General features: G+C 37.6%; 1 long non-coding RNA gene across 1 annotated transcript; it reads left to right on the top strand.

The window, feature by feature from the left end:
* The first annotated feature begins 10,697 nt into the window (after window positions 1–10,697).
* LOC107833233 (uncharacterized) lies at window positions 10,698–22,755 on the top strand. The gene is made up of 2 exons (XR_001659007.1): window positions 10,698–14,695; window positions 20,202–22,755. It is a non-coding gene; the product is annotated as an uncharacterized LOC107833233 (long non-coding RNA).
* Window positions 22,756–24,325: the final 1,570 nt, after the last annotated feature.

Raw genomic sequence — 24,325 nt, 5'->3', positions numbered from 1 at the left:
TGTGCATCTTGAAATGTGCATTTTTGCTAATTCTTTGTTGCAAAATATGCTCAGGCTCAGAAAAACAATGAAGTGCACTCCTTGATTATTGACTTTCACATTCTTTTGCATGTTTGCTGTGTCCCCTACATGATCAACTATCAGTTGTCTTTTCAACAGAGTAGACCTCTACAGCTCCTCCGGAGGTAAAATGGGCCTCTTGGCTGCTTCCCTGATTAATACTCTCTTATTTATGACTCTGCGATTAGAGTGTTTAGTAACTTTGTCATTGTGCCATTCTCTTTCCTTTTTCAGGTGATGGATTACACAGTACTTAGTAAGATGTTTTAAGCTTGAAACTGCATGTTTAAAGCACCCCACTTGACAGCTGGCCTTTTTTGTCCTATTCTATTCTATTCTATTCTATTCTATTCTATTCTATTCTATTCTATTCTATTCTATTCTATTCCAAATAAATAGGACCTTTCACCTACTTTTGGCTTCACAGTTCACTTGAATACACACCTCTGTCTCTTGGCAGACTTCTCTGTTTCTTTTGCTTTCTCTGTAGCTCTCCCTCCCGCCCCTCATCCCTTTCTGTTTTTCAGTGTACACATTAGAATGTGTAACACACACATACACACATGCCTAGATACGTAAATACACACACACACAAGCAGGCGCACACACACGCACACACACACACACACACACACACACCCACACCCACAAGCTGAAAGGATAAGCAGAGCATTCAAACTTTCCCCCTTTCTTTCTCCGTCTCATTCTTTTACCGCCATTGTTTCCGCGAGGTACAGCTGCCACGCGAGTTGGAGTGGGTCGCGTGCCAACCCTAATCTCAACAGGTGTTCTTTTTGTGCCCCTTCCACCCCCCCACTCCCCACACCCCTTTTGCTCCTCCTACCAACCCCAAACTTTTTTTTTGTCTGCGTTTGTTCTTTATCTTGCACTTTCTCGCAACTTCCCTGAACATTTTCCTTCTCCTGCTCTTAAATTCAAGATGCACTCTAAGCTAAACTCTCGTGATTGTAAAATCAAGTCGGTAGTAATAAAGAAGTGAAAGAAGACATGAAATCTGAGATGCACTTTAGGTCTCAGACATAGTTGAAGATTACTTTGAAACATCTGTAGACTAAATGAATATAAAATGATCATATAGGTATTTGTTAAGTCCGTAGAAAATGTTTAACAGGCTCACTCCTGTTTCACATTTTGCTCATTCGTCTTCCCTCAGGCAGCTGCTCTCCTCACTACTATGGATAGGTGTAGCAAAGTCAAGTTTCCTGTATCTGTAACTTGAGCAGTGCATTCTCAAAGTATGTGAAAGTATTGGTAGATATCTCTTACTTTGTTGGGGAACTTACATGAAGTTCTCCTATAGGCTGAAGTGCAACAGGAAGTTACCTCTCTCTACTTTGTATGTGCACTCCCTCCTCTGCTTCTGCTCTCTCAGCCCTCTCCACCCCCCCTCAGCTCTCTGCTCGTTTTAGCTCAGTTTGCGTTATTGGCATGAATGCTAGATGAGGAATGCTGCCAAATCTCCCCCATCTCCCTTTTCTTTTCTCTCCCCCCTTCTCGCTCCGCTGATAAATCCGATCTGAGGTCATCTGTTATTCAGAACAGTGACACCATATGGTCTGCCACCCACTCGAAGTACATCTAGTTGGTTTCATGAAAACTTAAAATCTTCCCATATTTAAATATTAATGGAGGTGTGTATTGACCAGCTGTCACAAACACTACTTAGAGTTTAGCCGGCCTGCACTTTGAATCTTTAGCAGCGGTACGTTCATTACCAAACATGCTGATCTTTCATGACACAGCGAGGCGAGGATATTGGAAGAAGTTGTAAAAACAAAGGGTTAAATCCTGACATGAGTAAACTATCCAGTTGGCTGCGAGAACAAAACATAGATTTTAAATAAGGTGCATGAACACTGACTAACAGCAAACAGGCTCGACAAAAGCCAGCAGTCATACAAACAATTAAGATTCTACCCAATCATTTGCTAATCCCAGCCAAAGCTTGACCTTTATAGCAATTAAAATGCAATGCTTAAGGCCAGACTCTTTTTAAAGAAAAAAAAAAAAGAAAAACAGTGGAGGTGCTATGAATACAGACAAGGGACTGTTGGGAATAGACTGCCTTTGAATTGTGAATTAAAGAAGTGAGAAACATTTCAGTTGTTTGCGAACCTTTTTTAATGCAAATTTTTGAATTAATTTGAAAAATGTTACCACCTTTAATACCCCTGATTATTTCCAAGTCATTAATAGGCAAGCTTCTGTATCTGATGTAGAATCCTAAGAAAAGTCCTAACTAGTGCACAAGCATGTGGAAATCTGGATGCTTCCACTGAAATAGTTTAATGCTCTCTAAAAGCAAAGGTAAATTGTGGATTGTGTATGTTTATGAGTAAACATGCCAGTCAAAGACTAGAGGTAAAGAGCAATCTCTGCCTCCACAGACTGAAATAAAAAGGGTTTAATAAGCGAAACGAAGAGATTTAAGACTTATCAAAGCTGAATGTTGGTACAATGTATGAAAATAGAACTTATTGAAATAGGGCAAGTTCTTTGCACTAATCTCAAACTGTATTTTATTGGGATTTCAATGTTGCGCACAACCAAGAGGCTACATTTTGGCCTCATCTGACCAGAGCACATTTGATTACATAAAATACCAATGAAAAGTTTTTGCAGGACGCAGTATCTGAGATACAACACAATTGCATTTGGGTCATTTAACACTCTCACATATATTCCCTTGATGTGTGATCTGATCAGCTCACCCAAACCTTTACTGGACAAGAGTAAATGAAAAGACATTGGGCCAACAGTTCATTGTTTCCCTCCATCACAATGGATACAATGAAGTTCTTTGATTTATTATATTTCTACTATCAACAACGCCGGTGTTGCTAGTAATGTGTTTTTACAACCCTGTAACAGACAGATGGCTAGTTACTGTATATATGAAATATATTTATTCACTGATATTTAGAAAAGGTTGTTTGAACAGGTGTTTTTTCTTTTCTTTTTTTTTTACATGTACACACACACACACACACACACACACACACACACACACACAGACAAAAACACATATCTGAGTGCAAATACACACCCACCTTCAGCAGCTAAGTGTTATCTTATCCAGAAAGAGCAGCTGCAAAGTATGACCCCAACTTAGCTGTTAATGATTTGTGATGTGTAACTCAGAGCGTGCATGTGTCTCTGGGTGTATATGTATCTAATTTACCACCTCGGTCTCTCCTTTCCCTAACTGACAGGAGCCGATTACTAAAGATCCAGCTCTGATTTGTGAAGTTCAGCAGGTTGAGTTTGAACATCTGTCACATTTCAAGGTTGTCTCTGTCAGGGAAAGCAAACACAGGCAGGGAGAAACTACCAGGGCAGTGATTAAGCAGAATACACACACACGCACACATGCACACATGCACACATATTAAGCAAATTTGTCACAACAGTCTGGTACATGTATAACATTACATATGTTTCTTAGACATTATGTAATGTTCTCATGTTTCCCCATACAGTCTGGTTGAATTAGGCAATGGGAAATATTTAACAATAGATTTTCAGCAACAGTGACTCTGTTCATCGTACCAAGTTTAATGTGTTTAGTTAATTAGTTTTCATTTATTCTAACCCCATGATGTTGCATAGCAACAATGCTTTCTTGAGAAGCATGTAAAATTAAGATATGATCAGAGTATATGCCTTGGAAAAAAATAAAATAAAACAATGCTTTGCAGTCAAATATTTTTAGATGCTTAGTGCTACAGATATACAGGTGTGCAGCTGTGTGTTTTAGCATTTCTTACTTTGTAAGGCTCATTTTTTGTTGCAGAAAGACCTGCCTCTTCTTATTGAGTTCAAAGCCTGGGCACTATAAGCAGAAGTGTTTTTGGGTTTCAGGGTTCGATTTAGGACTAAGGTATGAATTGAGTTTAGGTTAGTGTTAGTGTTTGGAATGTAATGGTAATGGTCTGGTTTAGGGTAAAGGTCAGGGTTAGGCTACAGAAATGAGTGAAAGGTGAATGTAAGTCAATGCAAAGTCTTTGCATTGTGTGTGTGTGTTTGTGTGTCTATCAAAGGTGACCAGCTATCCTTGAGCTTTCACAGAAAGCGGGTATCAGGGAGACATGGTGTCACCGTGTCACCCCCCAACCCTACTTGTGCAATGCCTGTGTGTGTGCGTGCGTGCGTGTGTGTGGGGGAAGATACCTCTTTCGAGATCCCTGCTAACCTGCCCCAGGCTGACTGCACAGATGACACGCCAGAAAAGGTCCCTTGAGTGAACCTCAGGTGATGTGGCAGTAGCGTGTGTGTGTGTGTGTGCTTCACATCTCTGGAGATTAACTACTGCTTTCAGGCTTTAGATGACAAATGCACACACACTTATGCATGAGCACATAGTCACCATTCTAGAGGTTTGTTCTCTCTGCACATTGACTGTAAAATCAGAGAATTTTAGACTTAAAGAGAAAACAAGGAGGAGGACATGGAGAAGTTACAGATAAAACAAAAAAGAGGATCACAATTATCCTGTGGTGCACAAGCGACCTTTCCAGAGTATACCATGCTTCTCACCTGATGACCACAAGAGATAGTGATAATAAATAATCCTTTTAAAAGCACATTAGTCAGTGTTGTCCTGTGTCACATAAAAATTACACAGCCATTGCTGACTATACCTTGAAAATATTTCTGTATGAAAAACATAGCTAATAAAATTGTGAAAATATATCATCATTTGAAAAAGCAATTTGTTTAATTGAGTCGGTTTGGGGTTGTAACTTCAGATGAGTTTTTCATCAGTTTCATGTTGACAAAAACTTGAAATACCGATACAAATTTTCCACATTATGTCCTACAGATACATAAATCATACTTTTCCTGGTATTGTTTTCTCAAAACAGTTGCATTATTCTGAAAAACACAAGGTTGCAGCACAACATGTTTGTGTTTGTAGAAAGTAGAACCAGAAAATCCCTAAACATTAAACCTTTAATAAGTTGGAAGATGCAATTTAAAATGCTGATGAGCTTGGGATACCTTAGTTGTCAACTCATCAGTCCTAAAATTAAAATCCACTCACTTTAATTTAATTAAACTGTGACTTAATCATGAAGATGCAAGGATGTTAGAGAATTAACTTCGTAATATTATCTCATCATTCATTGTGATGGGCTCAACTCAACCATCATGGGTTTAATCTGTTCAGTCTTTTCATGAGTCTGATAGTTAAAGCTAATCTTATTAACTTTGTCACTTTCTTTCAACATGTAACTCTGTTCTTAAAAAAATACTGGTTAAACTTTAGCAAGATATTAACTGCAAAAACAACCAACCAATAACTGGATCTTGATCCAGTATTTGAAAATGTTTTACTGCTAAGTTTGTACGATAATTTGAAAGAAACACCTATTTTGTTTTAAATGAAAAACCTATAAATTGCATTATGTATCATTAAATACACTCATACCATGTGTCCTTGTATTTTCTTTTTCACATCAGAAAGTACAGGTTGGCTTTCTGTAGCTATAGTAAATATAATGTCTATGATCTGGGTTCCATCATATTAGAAGCATATAGGATGTAATCCATCCTCCGGCAAAGTGACAAACTGTTTTCTCACCAATTACTGACTGCCATTTCCCTCTTCACACCTGGCAGTGGGAGGATGTGCTTGACAATCTGTATGAGCACATGTGTGTCTGTCAGATTGAGAGGAAAGAAAGGGGGGGGAAAGTAGGAGGAAAATGGGCAACGAGAGCCCTGTAGTCAGACTAAGTCAGAAAGATGAAGGTCTCATTTGCTTTCACATTTTTTCAGCTGTTATCGGGTTTTTGATAATCCCATGTCACTAATTTTCAACATGAATTACCATGTTGTTTTAAGGTAATGTTCATTTAAGTTAGATGAAATTAGGGTTTTGTTTCGTTGTTAGCTATAATAAATAGCTAACAACGAAACAAATAATAAATAATAAATTCAATATTTATTTAAAAATTGGTTTTTGAAACTGATTTTATAAAGGTCAATTAGCCGTTTTAAAATTATTAAAACAAATAATTTTTTGGTTCACCAAATCAAATGTGATTAGAAAATTCAGCACAAAATTATGTTAGTCCAAAGTCTCTTCTTGCAAAATGTAACTGAACTTGTCAAGCTGTTATAACATGGGTGATGCATCCCATAACACACTGCAGAGAAACATCTGAAGTGTTTTTGAGTAACACCTACTAGTGCAGTTATTATAAATGATTTAAGCTTCTTCTGTCATTGTAGTATTAGTGTGAACATGTTGCAACCTAATAAACTAAGCCTTTCAATCACAAATCTACCATCAATTCTCAAAAACCTCTATTGAAAATTAAATGAAATAGGTTCAGCTGATATTGCCCTTACTGTAGTATCATCGTCAATCAATTAAAAATCTTAGAATGTATTCTAATACATAAGCTTAGAAGCTGAAGCAGAGGAAACCGACACCTGCTTTTCTCCTACTGGCCAAAAGGTGCTGAAGAAGAAAATAAGCTTTTATTTTTCTTCATGTGTGGGTTGAAAATCTGTCAAAGCAACTGTGAGATGGAACAAGAATAAGCTGTTTTACTGGTAGTCAGACCTTGGCAGACAATGCTCTCTTACTCATGTCTGATCTTTCTGACAAGCGCAGTGGCACATAGCACATCCTCCCATTTTCACTTTCACTCAGTGAGGATTCAGACTATTAACGACACCCGTCAGTGTTTTAGCCTTTAGGATGTTGGGACGGTTTAACATTGTTACACAGCTTCACCTCATATTTCAAAGAATTCAATGGTTTTGCTTTGAATCTAGTTGCTGTTTTTCCTCTGCTTTGCAAGAACCAAAGAGAAGAGTTTGGTTTCACTGCTTGCTGTCTGTGATCAAGGCCGTGTACAATAGCGATGTCCTGATCTGATCCCAGGAATCAGGTTCTCAATCAAGGCATTTTTAAATGATTGGTATTGCTTTTGAAACGCAGCTTCCAGCTCCTGTTGTTCTACCGTCTGCAGCCTGTAATTATGTCTGCTGTACTTCCAGCAAGAACCAGTTTTCAACAACCATGGCTTATTTTCTCAAGCACCATTTGCAAAACTGTATTATAGTTTGTGCATTTTACCTTGTTGATTAAATCTAGATTTCCAGCTTTGAATCCAGGCCTTTCTTCATCCTTTGTTGTTATATCCAAGTGAGAGAGAAGCTGCAATCGCTTCTTACTGTCTGTGTGAGGTTGCTTAGGACACATATATTTACTACAACATTCTAGTTTAATTTTAATGCAGTACTTTTTCAGTAAGTTCTGTCTACATTACAGGTAACTGCAACTAAAAAATGTTTCAAGCAAATTTATCAAAAACTCTTCAATACAGAACAGGATCATGGTAATGTTGCCTTACCAGTACAGTATTTACTCATTGGATTATTTGACTACGACTTCATATCACCAGATAACTTCAAACTTTCGTTTTTTTTTTTTGTTTTTTTTTTAGCACACATATAGGAAGCCTTTAGTTGCTAGGAAAAAAATAAGACATAAATTCCACCTGTTGGACATCAGCAGGAATAATCAATGTTTTATAAAACATCCCAAGACCCCTCAGCCAGTAGCAGAACACCTTCAAACAGAGCCAGGCTGGACCATTACCTTCCTGTGCAATTAAAAAAAGAATTGTTCCCTCCTGCACAGTGTGGGGTTTCTCCCCTTGAATTGGATTGTATGTAGATTTTTTACTGGACCAATCAGCAAACAGAAGGTGAGGTTGTGACTGATCACGTCCATTGCTTGTGGTGTTTTAGAATTGTAGTCTGCCTGTAGTTTTAACAGTGGCAAGCATTGAACTCGCACAATACATACGTCACGGGCAGACGTTGGCAACTGGGTAAAATTTAAAACCTCAATACAGTCCACGCATTCAGGAAGGTATCGGTTCTCAACAGCCGAGAGCCGGGACACTCTGTACGTAGCAAATAGCATAAGACGAGTGGCTGGGTTTTACCTTCTTGCTAAAGACTCTGAAAATTATGTTTTCTTGAAGAAAGTAGGGCGGTGGCAGAGTAGTGTTCCTGTTTGAATTTACTTGCACTGTTTACCTTTGGTTTCTCTCTGTTTAGGATTAGGTTTGTTTGGTTTGCTTGTTTATATCAAGGTAAAAATGTGCTTGGCTGTAAATGACAATGATTTTCAGTGTTTAACTAGTGGTTGAAACCTAACATTGAAGGTTGCCTTATGCATCATTTTTGACACAAGGGCTTAGCAATCCCTTCGACTCACCTAACTGGTGACGATGTAAGAAAAGGGGAAATTATTGTATTTTTGTATTGGCAGTATGAGATTTGAGTACCAAATGGAGAGTTGTAACTGAAGCCTTTGGTAATTCCCCGTACTTTTGTAAGAACAGACTGTATGTGCTTCTGGATCCGTTTTGTCCTCCCTGAGGCCTCTTTGAAATTGGTACTGACATATTTAAACAGAAGTAAATAACAAAAGCATACATGTTGGTATCAATCAGTGGACATTTAGCGTGTTTGCAAAACCCTCACCACCACGAAACTATTAAACCGTGCAGAAATGTACAAGGATGTACCCTAAATTACTAAATTAGAATCCGATTTAGTTATCAAGTATGCAAAATACTCAAATAATTTTCCTTCTGGTGATGGCATCTGGTGTAGAAGAAAAGTAAATTATCAATAGTTTTGTATTTGTAGATTTATTGACATTGCACCAAATAAAAACATCAAGACAAAGAAGTCTAAATAAGCCAAGTCCCATAAAGTGCATATCATTTGAGAAAAGGGAATGGAAAAGATTAGAGAGCAATATGTATGCATACAAAAATAGCCTAGGAGGATATTGAATTCTATAAAAAAAAAGAGCAACAGTTCATTAAAAACTGGCAATCAACTGGGGCCAGTTATCACATATTAGGCTGATGTGTGAGCCAGAGGAAGATGTCACTACCCTTCTTTGAAAGGACTAGGGAACAAAATAGCAGGAGAGGAAGGAGCTGCAGCTGAGAGAAACAACATCAGGCTTCATCTCTGTGCCAGGACTGACTTCATCCACTTTTTTCCCTCTCTCTCTGTCTCCACGCGGGACGCTTCAGACTGACGATCACAGCAATTCTTGTTATTTCACAGAAAGCAGAGCATTATGACAGTGTTCCCAAAGAGAGCTTAAAGTTATCCAGACTCTTACCTAACTTTGTAAAGTATTGTTTTTGGAACATGAGAAATGCTGTAGGTTTGTTGAAAAGAAAGAATATCTGGTTTTCTTGTTTGCTCTCTGATGCTTTCTTTCAAAGATGTTTATATGCTTTTATGCATAATAAAACTTATGTGCATGATTTTCTTAAATTGTTAGCATTCTATTAGATGGGTTGCAACACATGAATTGCATTGTGTATGATTATCCAGCATACTTATGGACACACCTACTGCAAAAAATGGGTTCATACAAAGTATGCAAATACAACATTATGATCACATAAATAGGTTTCAAGCATGCAACAATGGTTGGCCTACAAAGTCATTTTTGATGGTTATAATAATATCAACCTTGACATATCAGAACTCACTTGGGCATTTCCATGAACTTCTTTGGATATATGTACTTAACCACGGTAAGTACATTTACATACATTGTATCTTTCTAGGAGTAGAAAGATATGTTGGAATAAAAGGGCTCAGATCAAATGAATATTTGATTTAAACTATTTCCTTAAAACGTTATGCTTAGCCATTTTTCCAAAGCTCGCAGTTCTGATCACTTTTTAGGCAAGTTAACTTATAAGGAATATGACGCCTGACTAAACCCAGATAATTCTGAAAATCTTCCCGCTGGCTTATGTCAAAATAAAACCACATCTAATAGTAATATGTTATAGAAAATGACTTGGAACCATCAGTCATGACAGGTTAAAAGGCGTTTCGGGGTGACAGACACTAGTTTTTTTTTTGTTTTGTTTGTTTGTTTGTTTGTTTGTTTTTTCACAAGAAGCACCATAATATGTTTATTATTATACCATCCCATAGAAGGTTACTTTGCAATAAGCCTTAAGCACCCACAGTACCAGGGTTCTGTACACAGAATAAATGAAAGAGCAGTCACAAGATACAAAAATAAACCAATAACAAAATTTTTCTGAACTAATTTAAACAGTCTACAGTCCTTCATTAAAATAAGAAAACAATCATGCAATCAGTCAGATATATTTCTAGGTACACTTGTGTAAACATACAGATCAACAAGCAGTGTTGAATGAATATAATATAATTACATAGTTTGTGCCGGAAATGAAATGCCTAGCATCATAAAGAAGTACCCTTTCTCACTTGAAAATGACTGAGGTTTCACATTTGCAAAAGACATTCAAAATAAATATTAAATGGAGGTGAACCAATCAGGTTGTACCTGTCTGACACAAATGCCTAGTTTCTTTAAGGTCTGGTCTCCCCATTCTGACTTTTAAAGACATATTTTCTGAGGACTATAACATCCATCCATCCATCCATTTTCTGAACACCCTTGTCCCTCAGTGGGGTCGGGAGGGGTGCTGGTGCCTATCTCCAGCTAACGTTCCGGGCGAGAGGCGGGGTACATCCTGGACAGGTCGCCAGTCTGTCGCAGGGCGGACTATAACACAATAAAGATAAAATAAAGGTGTCCACAGGTTCTTTGATAAAGGTAAGTCATTTTTAATTCAACTTTTGAATTCTAAAGTTGAATTAAACTTTGAAATTAAACTTTAAGAACCTGGAGAAATTCTTTAAGGCTCTCAAATTAGTTAAATCCATTAGTATTTAATCTAGTTAGTCAAACTAGTGTGACAGTAAGTAATTATTTTCAGTTTCAGTTTCAAGCATCCAATGTCCTGAGGTGAGAGGAGCATCTGCACACTAGAATGAGATTCAGTAATGCTAACAATGACTCAGTGCATCTCTTGCAGTAGTGGGTATTTGTGGTCTGAGTTCTAAAGATGATAGTAGAACCAGTTATTTTATTTTACTGAACTTATAACAGTGCACATTGTCTTATTTGGATTTATTGATAATATTGTGAGTTCTTAATATTGATCCATTTCATGATTAGGAAAAAAAAAATCTAATTTTTGTCATGTTTGAGCTCTACTGTACCATAGTACCTTATCTGTGTTCAATTAAGGTTCTGTAGTACTTTAATTTGTGCCACAGCACAATAATGGTAAAATTTGTTAATTGCTATGTCTGACTGAATGATGGAAAAATCTCTTGTGTTTGATGATTTTGGCAGACGTTTAATAGTTTCTGAGGTGTCAACAAATGCACTCGTGCAAACTTTCACAACCTCTTTTTCACTGTATGACGGCCTCAGATGTATAATCCATGCCCCGCAAAGCTGCATCCAGTCAGCCAACAAACCCGAACACTTTCTGCCAGTCTGCCACCACAGAGTTAGCAACAGTCTGCGTTTCGCCTCCCTCTCTTCTCCAAGCCAGTCGCTCTGCACTGCGGCAGGCAGGGGAAACAGACTCACACACGTTTCTGCTTCGCTCCTATGTTTCTGGAAGGAAACAGACAAGGACAGAGATGCTGGCCAGCACAGCATTTTGTGGAGAACAACCTCTCGGAGTCTTTATTTTATTTTTTTATTTTTTTGTCATTGTGATGAAAGTTGTTTTAAAGGTCTTTGGAGTATCGTCATCATGAAAGGAATATACATCACTCAAGTGACATGCCAAAAAAAACGACACAAACACCCAAAGTGGGAGGATAGAAAAGAAAAACTTGGACCTGTGTGTTGGATTTTGGAAGCAAACGGACACAAAGCGTTCCAGTGGTCTTTTTTTTTGGATGGGGTGAGAAGAGATGAGGGATGCCAGTGTTTTCTCTGTTGAAAACCCTCCGTCAGTGGATGACCCTTCAGCTCTGGACATGTTCAGCCTCTACCTGAATGCTGTGACTGATAAAAACAACAGAAATCTCTTGTGCTCCCTCTCAGGATAAAGACGCGCCCAGGCCTTGTAATCGTGCAGCTCCTGCTCTCTCCAGATGCGATATAAATTATATCCAGAACAGCAGTGTCCAGTCAGGCGAGCCATCCAGCAACACGCGCCCAGCCTGGAGAATCTGCGTCCCCAGCGAAGGAGGAGAGGCACAGAATGAACGACTGAACGGCGAAAGAAGGAGAGACACAGGAGAGAGGCTTCCAGACGGGGTGACCTACATTAACCGCTGTCTGGAGAAAGAGCAAGAGGGAGAGGGAAGAGGAGCTGGAGACTGGGAGAGAGAAAAAGAGAGAGAGAGCTAAAGTTGAGTGAGGAAATAAAACAGCAAATGAGGAAAGAATACAACAGCAGAATCAGAAGAAAACTCATCTTAAAATTCTGTTTAATTTCCCAGTTTTCCATATGGACTATGGATGTTTCTAACTCGCCCTTGTACTTTATTTGTTTTTCTGCTTGATGTTTGCTGCTTTTTGTTTCCTTTATTGAACATCTGACTGGAATGTGAAGGCGATAAACTGCCTTGATATAACACCCACCTTCACAATTGTGTTGTATGATCTCAGTGCAGAATACCAGACAATGTATTGATAAAAAATAATACATATGTTCTTGCTTTGATCATTTATTTATTCTTTAGCTCTGTTTTTAACCATGAGCCCACTATGTGAGAGAGATAACATCAGCGGCATCATTAATCTGTCAGTGCATAAGCATTACAGTGTTGACACATTGGTTCCTTTTCTTTACTGTGACTTAAGGTTGACTCACACATGCCTTAGAAAAACCCATCTTATACTACAGCATTACAGAGGCAACTTTCAATCTAACCAGGAATGTCCCAATCAGGTCACAAGTGTTATGTAATAAATATTTTTTGTTCATCTACTAAATCTGAGGTTTCCCTAACAATCTCTTTTTGACTCTTGGCAATCACATTCACAGTAAAAGAGAGACTGTATTGTATGTTGCAGTGTCATGTCTGTCTCTACCATGGGACCACCGATACACCATGTTTAGGAAAGCCCAGAAAACTTTCAGTGTTGAACATTGCCCCCCAGAATGCAGCTGACACACCAGCAATGACCTTTTACTAACTTAAAAACAAAGATTAAGTTCATTAAGAAGGAGAACGTTTACTGCAAGTTTAGTGTGCACACGATTACTGGAAATACTCTATAATCAGACCTGAATAATCAAAAACAATTATATTGAAACAGATGTAAAACATGTGACCATCAGCCTCGCACAGTCTGTTTGTCCAGACTCCAGTTCGGATCTAAACAGCATGTGTGTCTGGACCAAGGTCTAACTCTCAAACATATAGCACTCTACAATTATTTCCAAAGTTTACGGTCATATGTTTACCTTTACACTGATGTTCACAGTGAAAGGACAGAGAAAGAGATTATGTCATGTCCTGCACCTCTTAGTTGATCTGTTTTTTGAGCCACTCATATCTCTGTGAGGCTGAAGGAGACCTGACTGCACCGTTACACATCATTAATATCAAAACTTGATTTCTGTAAATGCCTATTTTGAAACATTCAGATCGTTGTGAGAGAGAAAAAATAATAATCTGATTGGAATACGCTCCAATGTATCAAAATACAGTAACTGCAAAACACTTTGGTGATTGAAATTGAAAACATTTTTTTTATATAACTTTAAACATGCTGTTCCTTCAAATGAACCAGAAATGTGTTTTGAGCAGGATGTGGCTTTCTACTTCGTCATGACTCCACACACAGCAGAAGCGTGAGCTTCTCCAACTCAAACCCAGTTAACCTTCAATAGTTCGTAGTTTTCAATTATAAAACAGCTCGTTTGTTATCAGTATCAAAGCGAGTGAACATGCTGCAGAGAATGTAAAGACAGTTAAATAAAGCAATTAGAAATATACTGATACGTCTCCGATAAGCTTGGCACAATAGCCTTTATTTGCATGAAAATGTGTAGGACTCTTCTGAAAAGCTAATCTTATAATCAATAAAGCAACTGTGTGTAATTTACTTATTTAGACAATAATCAAATGCACCTGTTACAAGAGCAGTCTCACAAAATCTTGACTGATAATTCCTTGGTGTTGCTTTTAAAGAACCGTTTCTAATCTATTAAGGCTGCTTTAAGAAGTGTTTTTTGAGCTTTTAAAATATTTATTTTTTCTTTAATTCATTTCTGAGACCATTTGTTGTTTGCGCACATTGAAATTACTCTCAAACTCAAGCAATGAACCAGTGTTAGGTCTGCACATAGCAGGTGACCAGTTAAAAAGAACCAGTTTTAGATTAGATCGTTAGGCACTTTGTTTTTCTTCTTAAAAGAAGAAAAACAACTTCTTAAAAGTTCTTTCCATTGATTAAGCTGAAGAAAGAAACACAACTTCAAACTCATAAAATAATAGTTTTGCACCAAATGTTTACAAAAACCTAAACTACAAAACAAAGTACGATACCTCGGTCTTCGCTGCATTTACTTTCTTTGACACAACTTCCAGGTATTGACCATCTGCTGTTGATAGCTATTTAGGCCTGAAATCTTCCTCTGTTTTCCTTTTGTCTGGCTTCATAATTCTTCATCTCTTAAAGTGCTTTTCAAGTGGATTAATCAAAAACTCTTCTTAGCTTCCAACTCTGGTCTGAAAAGCTGAACTGGAGGTAATGGTTTGTGCTTTTTATTTAATGTGTTGCATGGATATGCTTTTTTTTTTTAGCTAGTTCATAATCTCGTCTTGATTATTGTAACAGTCTTTGTATGTGTTTGAATAAGATCTTGGCTGCTAAGAATGCTGCAAGGCCTTTAACCTACACATGAAAGCGACGGCACACTACTCCAGTTTTAACCTCCTTGTATCGGCTTCCAGCACATTTTAGAATTAAATTAAAATGTTTAGTCTTTAGAGGTCTGTTTGGTGAAGCCCTAGCACATATCTCTGACCATTTCACAGTATCCTGTCAAAGGCTGTTGTTGGGTTCATGAACACATTTTAAGACAAGATCGAATAAATTGTTTAGAGCGTTGCCACTAGATTGTCGAATTTGATGCTTCCATCTCTGTGTTGGCATAATTTTGTAAATTATTCTAAGAAGCAATTTAATACTTGCTTTTAAATATTTTTTTTATGTTGCCTGATGTTGTATGTATTCTGGTTCTTTATCATCTTTTTGCTTGTTGTCATTGTGCAGTACTTTGTGGTCCTAGACCTGTAAAATGCTCTACGTAGATAATAAAGTTTACAGACTTACTCACTTAAACACTGGCCAGAATCGCTGATCAAGACAACTTTGACAGCTAAAAGAAAAAAAGTCTGGTGGGAATTACAAGAAAGGTTTAAAAGTTTTGTAAAGCGCTGTAAATCCAACCTTGTGAGATTTCCGTCAACTTTCCCTGCAGAAGAGGTGCTAGCAGGGGACTTCACACATGACACCAACATGTTCAGCTGCCATCAGATTAGCGGAAACCTTAGCGGGGAGAAGGCTTTTCTTTCTCTGAGCTGTCCCTATATCTGTCGGTGTGCCTTATGGATGGAAAGCTGTCAGTCTGAAATGCTGGCTGCTCGCGAGCTGCTTCTCGCAGCTTTTTTGTAGCTGAGCGTACAGTTGGTAAGGTGGTAAACTGAAGTGTGACTGCCTGCCTGGCTGGCTGAGCGTTTGTCCATCTGGAAGTAGTGGTTTTTGTACCGTCATACCACAAGGTTTCAGACTGGCTTTTTGACTTAGACATGGCTTAGATAAGTTCCCAGCTGTCTTATCTATAAATCTGCGAGTCTAGCTATGCATCAGAGTGAAAAGAACTGATTTTTTTATTTCTCATCACACTTATTAGGGTTTTCATGCTCGTTTTCAAGCTTTTCTACCCTCACCCTTCTACGTCCGCTGTCCCCGATTTGGGGATCGATGTTAAGGACACAAATGGGAAATGGGGTTGAAAGAGAATGAATGACATGGGTAATAGAAAAAAAAATACACACACACACACACACCAGCACCTGTCAGTGAAAATGAAGATTGGGAAAGGGAAGGAGATGAATAATTCATTACACAAAATTACTTTGCTTTCACCTTCTTGAATAAGCTTGATCAAAATTCTAATTTTTTTTCTTTTCATACTCTATAGAAAAGGAATCAACTGTAGCCCTTTCATTTGACTTCAAGAGTCACCGGTGAAGACATTTCATTTGAAAATTACTGACACATTGCAAGTGGAGTTTTCAACCTTGTGGTGGTTAGAGTTTTCATCAAGAAAGAAATCAGTCTTACATGTTTCTATTTTTTTTTTCTTTTAAGAAAAACACACAGTTGTAGTGACATTGATGGGATGAGATTGTGTGCGATAGACCAACACAAATCCGTTGCAGTTTGAAATTAATTTATTCGTCTCAAAAGGAAATAAACATTGCAGTAACTCAGATCATACACGTTTTCTCAAAGAATCATCAAAGGATATGATGGCTTTGGACAAGAAGTTCAAAATAGTTCATAATTGTAAAATGGAAGGAGTATCGCACACGGTTTTCATGTTTTTCAAGAATAAAAAAGTGAAAAATATTGCACACAGATGTATTGATTCCTCTCTGCATGATTCCACAGAATGGGCCCATTAGTATCAAAATTAACATTCTGAGAACGCCTCGTGGTTTTTGTTAGTGAAAGAACTGTATCAAGAAAACTTAAAAACAATAATATTTTTAAAATATATATATCTTTAGAGTTTACATGTGGTAAAATATGAAAAAGTTGAAGAATACTTGAATATTTTTCCTTAAGCCCTTTATTCAAACATCCTTCAGCCTTCATAGCATTATTACTTTTATCTCATTCTCCAATTCATTAGTAGCTTTCCTCATCATCACTCTGCTCCTCTTCTTCCCCTAACAGACACTTGCTTTTCTTTAGCTGACAAGCTAGTTCAGGCTGCTGCGCTCCTTCTATTTCAGCATAATAAAGTTGACCTTTACATAAACATGCATCAAATGAACCAGGAGCCCCCCGTCCCTCCCCCCATTTTCCTACACCGCCATCTTCCCACATCATGACAGGTCCATTATTTGTAAATGGCAACTACACAGCACATCCGTCGCTTTAAGCCACTTATAGTCACTCACATCTATTTGTGCCGTGGTGTTCTGTCTTTGTTAGTCAAAATTACCCTCTATATGTGCTGCTTTTCTTCCTACTCTTCTGTCTTCTCTTGAAGCCTGGCTTTCAAAAAAAAAAAAAAAATGTAAGGGGATTTGGAAAACAAAACAAAATCAAAGGACTTTAGTTACTTCAGCGTCATGTGGCGTATTATTATTAAAGTACATGAAGCACAATGCCAGATGAGAAATACAGTAGGAAAAAGTGCTATGAAATTAAAGATTTTCCACAGCCCTTTACAGTAGATGACAAGACTCTGCTCTGAACATCTCGAAGTGAATTATATCAATTTGTGAGACGATGTGAGAGGCATTCTTGTGCGATTTTATTTGGTACTTCACTTTAAATGCTCTATACAGTATATGCTAGACATTTTTTTATACTAAAGAAATTGCCTCGTTTAAGGTGGTAGTTTAAGCCAAAAATATGAAAGAGACGCCGCGCAAAGTACAAAAAGTGTACGGAAGTTTGTCGAAGCAAATATCTCATTGTTGTGAAAGTTCGTTAAGCATTTCTTTTTTTAAAACCTGGTGCCAACATTTAACAAAGTCAAAGAGCCTTAAAAATGCAGGAAAAAAGTGAGATGCAGAGACCCCAGAATTTTATTCTTTGTTGTTGTTTTCTGACACTAGTTAATGCTAACAACAACCCTCTTCAGTGTGGAAGGTATTATAGTAAAAAGAAGACCAAATTGTAGCTTTGTTCACCACCAGTAAAGTGTTTTGAGTTAATTTAACGGGAGGACAAGGCATGCAAGAAACTGTTTTTAAAAGGAAGCTCTATGTTTTTATCAAGGCATGTCAACTGTTCATGCAGGCTGCTGCATAAATAAGTAAGACAAACAGACAACTGGAAGTTTGCATTTCATTCTTTTAATTCCTGTTATGGGACACATTAGTTTAAAACATTTTGGCAGCCCTGTGGAAATCACAGGGAAGCCTAGCAAATTACACAAGGAGGATGCTATTTACGTTTTTGTACAATTTTGTGCAGTTATCAAACAATACTACTTGCTAATATAGGATGCAGAAAATAACCATGAAAAAACTTCATAATCTCTTTTTTCTTTCAAAATAATAATAAATCTCTTTTACAGCAGCTGTTCTCTCTCACACACAGAGTGAAGTTTGCATATGGCAGGAAGGCTACTAAAAATATTTTCAGTGCTGCCATTTACAATTCCTAAAGGGAAATTGTAATTTGACAAAATCAGTAGGTCAACTCTCCCCGCAACTGTTAATCTGAAATCTGTATTGGAAACTGGTCGAAGCTGACTTTCATGACATGTCAAGGTTAACAGTGACGCAGTAATTCTGATAGACCAAATGCTTAACTGACCGCTGCACATTGTCCTAATAGAGTAACAATGCCTTCCCCTTTCACAAGTCACGTCTTTTGTGTTAAGCTTCATTTCCTCCCTGCGTTTGATGCAAGTCGACTCTCAGTAGGTGGGTAAAACGTTTCATCAAATCCTCCTCCTGTTTTTGATTGTCTCCCTCATCTGCATGTGCGATACCAATTTCCTATGCTTAATTCATTCTTCAGACTTGGATGTTTAAGAAGAGAATGTTATATTATAATTGTAAACAGGCAGCAGAGATTCCGCTCGCTGAATAAAAATAAGGATTTTTAAACCTCTGCGAAGAAAGAATGAGTTGTTTACAGACCTCCTGCTGTCTTCCTATTATCCCAGTTATATCTGTGAAAGACTTACATCTGCTGTGTGAAGGGAGAGGGATTACGGATAATCATGTTGTGGTGGAATGTGGCTACAAAGCACTCGCTTTGATTTTTAGATATCAAATATGAGCTAATGTGCTAAACCTAGAATAGTCGAATGACAACATTGAATGATATTTAAAATCGTAATTTAATTTCCGTGTTTCTTTAGTTCAAGGACACGATTTCTAAACTAATGCATACATATTAAGAACTCCAACAGGTGTACTGTGCTTTGATGCACCTTTTGGTTATGTATGCTTTGATGCGTACGTTAGATATTCTTACATATATTTCCCCTTCTGTTGGACTTAACGTCATTATCTCTACTAAAGATTCCACAGCACGTTTTCTCTTTTATGAGTCATAGTACAAAAACAAAGATTCAATCCAGATCAAAATTGGCAGTTCAGATATCAAAACAATGCACTTTTTTTTACCCAGGAGAAGCCTGTTCTGTCCATCTCCACTTCAAAAGATATTTAAACAATAGTTAAAAGAGTGACGTTTTAATTCAGTGTATATACTGCCACTTACGGCTCAAAACATCTGCCATGCTAGAGACCTAAAGGCCCAATTTTGTTATTGTTTCTGCTGCACTGTTGCTTGCCTGGCAGATAAGAAGCAGGTTTCGTGTAACAGGCAGGTTGAACCAGTTTCTTAACTACTGACTCAACTCAGTGACTCACGCTCATCATGTTGTGTCAACAGAAAGAGAGATAACACATCAAAACGCCAATGGAAAAATAAATCAAAAGCACACGCCTCATGGTTTTAAATAAGTGTGCACAATATCAACAGAGACTCAGTAGTTCTGTTTATTCCCCGATGTTCAGTTAAACTGCTTCTACTGATCTGGTTTTTGTCAGCTGGGTCATTTACACGTTTCTTTTTAAGAGGGTAGTTCAGTTTTTGTTTTTATATGTGAGGTTCAGCGAAGTTATTGGCAACAAAAGCTAACTTAAATGTGGTAAACTGTTACGTCAAGCTTAAGTAATTTTAAGATTTCGAAATAACTCATAGTCATCAGTGTTTATTCTGGTGGAACACAGGAATGATTACACTTTTGCAAAAGAAAGTTTTTACTAGTGGTAAATAAATCCGGTGTGGGTTGAATTTGAGGAAACCAAATTCAGTTCAAAGGATCATATTTTTAAGGATCCTAAAGGCAGGTGTGGTATATTGTAATTGTTTTAAAGGATAACATTTTTTTTTTTACACAATTAAAAACATTCGACTCTATAATCTTAAAGTGGAAAAAAAAATCTTAATTTTCCTTCTTTTTTTTTTTCTTTTTTTTTTGTAGAGGAGGCGCTCTGAGAAGCGCCAGGAAAAATGAGTGTCCAGAATGAGAATGAGAAGGAGGAGATTGGAGCCTGGCATGGAAGCCCAAACAAAGACGAATCGGACAATCAACTTGGAGCAAGCATTCAAGAGTTCTTAGATTGAAGGGGAAAAGGAGCAAAAGGAAATGGGAAGCCAATTTACCACTATGATGTGGAGAACAAACCAGAAACTCTGCTCTGCCTCAGCCACTCTTTTAAGCTGCCTTCTGATGAGCTTTAATAAGCCACAACTGTGGGTGGCTGAGCATGTCAGCTCTGCCAGCAGCACAGAGACAACACAAGACTGCACAAGCACACACGCACGCACACGCAGACTGCACAAGCACACACGCACGCACACAGGTTCTGGTCTCAGCGCCGCAGATATGACACAACTTGAATCTGACAGAAATTCTGTGGAGGGAGACAAAAATTAGGGTTATGGAATGATGCATTCTAACCTCAAAGAGATGGAGCTCATTACCAAAGATAAAACAGATGTCCAAACAAAATTGGAAACACACAAAAGGCTGATCACTGTAAAGCTTTTCCACTGATTATCAAAAGTGCTGTATATGATTTTTAGCATTATTTTTCTGTGAAATATAAATAAAAAATAATCTTTTTTTTTTTTCTTAGAAACTAGTTCTTTCAGAATCCTTTACTATATGTGAGGCTCCGCAGCAAAACCAGGGACAAATCACCTGAGCAAAAAAATAAACAAATAAATAAATTTCTGGAAAAATTGTGAAAAAATAGGTTTTTTGCAAAATATAGTACTTGTAGTCATGAAGAAATCACCCCGTGGTTGGAGAAGAAGCCAACAGCAGTTTAGGAGATTTTCAAATGATAAACACTGTGCTTGAATTCAATATGTTTATAGAGTATATCTCAGGTGTTTGTTGGTGCGGGGGAAACTCGCAGCTGATTAACGTACCGAGCTTTGTTAGGCTATTCTGATGCTTTTGTTATTGGTTTGGCCAACAAGCTGCACTTTTTTAAGACACACGTGGCTACTTAACATCACCACCCCAACTTCTCCAGAAGACATAGGCATCAGAGAAGATCCATTACTTCAACTATAAATGTCAACATTATTATTAATAGGACACCTTGCTGCACATAAACTACCTAAAAGACACAGGTAGTTTAACATTTTTTGCACAAATGTGTATTGAAAATTCAGAAAATTATTCACTAACATATTTGGTGAAATCTTTGTTCTTCTACATGTAACACATAATAGTTCCTATGTTTTCCCTCTCAAACATTGGCAGCACTAAATTAACTCAAAGTTAAACCAACCTGAAGGTGTGAAACACAGGAAGATCTAGCGTATGTGACTTTAACAGGTTGGTGAAGTTTCTCCCTCAGAGGTGAGTCTTGACTTAGCTCCTTACACTCAGACTGTTACAGTGTTATATGGCTTTCTATCTTATAAATGCCCATAAGTGTAAAAGCAACTGGTATTGTCAATAGTACACACTTGCTGCCTGACATGAGACACACATACATGAACAGAAAAGCACATATGCACACACCTCTCTCCCAGACAGTCCCATATGGACTCATTAGGGGCCAGTCTATCGCCACCTGTGCAGAGAAAGGCCCAGTGCACAGACTTTAACACCAACAGTGGACAAGAGCCGTGCAGGGAATAAACACGCACACACACACACAGCCAGTCATGCTCAGGTGGAGGTTTGTATTCATGCAGAATGCAAGGATACACGCAAGTCTGTGTACACAACACTGAGAAAGGTACACACCCATTGTTGGGAACAGACAGAGACAGCTTGGGGACAGTGTGCACAGACTTTACAGTATCTAGGCCCAACCCTCTGACTTTAGAGTCATCATACTGTGTGTACTGGGAGTTCTCTTTCAGGCTTATGTCCCATTTAGAGAAGAGCAAAAACTCTTCTGTAAGAATCAAAAGTGGAGGAAAAGTGAATACATTTCTGTTTATTAGCAAACAAGAGCTTGATTTTTAACACAAAACTAGTACGAACAATAGCAAAATAACATCACTAAAACAGCTTAAAATATCAGAAACAAAACAAATATCCCACCCACTCACCTTTATAAATATTCCTGCCCAAAGAAACATATAGGGTTAGTCATATGTTTGCTTTTACATGACTTGTGAAAAAGGACAAATACTACTTCTTATGCCTTTCTTCTTCCCACTCACAAAAATAGTTGTTTTGTCAATAGATTCTTTGTGGATCTCTGCAGCTCCCACAGAGTAAATATGGGTCTCTTGGCTGATTCTCTGATTAGCACTCTCCTTCTTTGCCCTGCAACTTTAGATTGATGGTCACTTGGTAGGTTTATAATAGCAGTAAAGAAAGTAAATCATGCCCCTTCTTCCATCCACTTCACGATTATGGAATGCAAAATGTAGAAAATTTCAGTGAGTATGAATACTTTTGCAGAGGTCAGAGCATGTAGGAGCCAATGACGTGAAACTTAATGCAACTTCAAAGACTGAGGAGCTTCTGACAGTTCAATAAATTGTAGTTTACAAGAAAATTACAACAGAGTGATCGCTTTGTTTGCAATCTTCCCATCTTGTAGTCTGAAGAATCCTTTCATCACTTTGAACAAACGGACCTCACCTTCACCACAACAGAACTTATCTGGTCCAAAAAAAAAGAAAAGTTGTGCAAGTCATCAGTTTTCATTTGCTCATGTTGTTCACTCAAGTGGAAATTGTGTCGCTGATTCTCCGTCCATGTTGGTCAGCGTCAAAAGAAATTTCTAGAATGCTTCTTACATGTTGTGGGGCGTATATGATGGACGGTTTTAGGGAGCTGAAGATTGATTTCAGTCTGTTTTTTTTTGTTTTTTTTTCATTTGAGCACTACAGTACTTCATCTTTGTGTAGTATTGCTTTCATAAGGTAGACTGCAAATCTTTGATTTTACGAGCTGAAAGACTGATGTGCTTTAAATTTATTCTGCAGGTCTTCTTGTCGGGCGCAGAGCCAAAAATGATCTGCGTTTATACAATATAGAACCAATTTGGAGAAATTGGCAAATTGACAAATTTTTGGATATTTTCTTTTTCTTTTCCTTATCAGTATTGTCAATGAAGTTTTTTTTTTTTTTTTTCAAATTTAATTATGTTTAGTATGGAATTTGCCAGGCTTTTCTGTACAGTTCTTTTAAGCATTATCGGAGCTACTTACTCGTCTAATTAGACTTTTATGAAATGTTTAATCTAGCTGACTTTTTAAGATTTATAAAGCATTCTTCAGTTATCACATTAATCACATTTTTCCTGATCTGTACTAGGCTGCAAGAATTTTATTTCTCAGTGTTGTAGTTAAACTATAATAATGACTCTCATCTTGTCACTATTATTGCAGATAAACTCTTTAAAAAACCTGAAAATAAAGAAAAAAAATAAAGATATCACAGATGAATGCACAGCAGACGATAGCTTTACCTAACAAACTTCTGAAGAAAAATTTAACAATGCGATTCAGACAAGTATGTATTTAAATAACATGAAAAGGTGAGGAGACACTTATTTAAAATCCTCCTGCTCTTTGGTTGCTGCTTTATGTTTCTGAAACACAAAAAGATATCTGTTGTTTTTTTTTTGTTGTTTTTTTAATGCAATAAAAAAACCACATTCGATGTCGTGGCTTATCTTTATACTTGGTGCTTCAGATAATGTTGTCAAATTTAGAGGCAGGCGCTATAAAGCTCTGAGAGAGCCATGGAAACCCAAAGTAAGACTCAGACATGTGTAATAGTTTACGATGCGTGGCTTGAGGTCCTTCATGGTCTCATAACCAAGCTTTATGTGGTCTGTCTCCACACTTGATTAATCCATAGGTAGAGAACTCTGTGCATGCAAAGAGCTCAATAACCTTCATCAGACATTCAAATGTGAGGAAATTATCGCAGAGGACCATTAACCCGTTTACCAACATTTCATAAACTGCACTATATTATTATTATCCAGACATTACATTTCTCAAAAATTTATTGAGTTTGGTTATGTTAGGTAATTCTCTTCACATCTCTGCAGACAAAGACATGTTTGTGACCAATGTGAATCAGGAAACCTCTGGACATGCTAACTGGGGTGC

The sequence above is a fragment of the Poecilia formosa genome, unplaced genomic scaffold (assembly GCF_000485575.1).
Source record: "Poecilia formosa unplaced genomic scaffold, Poecilia_formosa-5.1.2 Scaffold0, whole genome shotgun sequence".
NCBI lineage: Eukaryota > Metazoa > Chordata > Actinopteri > Cyprinodontiformes > Poeciliidae > Poecilia > Poecilia formosa.
The sequence above is the reverse complement of the archived record's forward strand: the minus strand, read 5'-3'. Positions and strand labels throughout refer to the sequence as shown.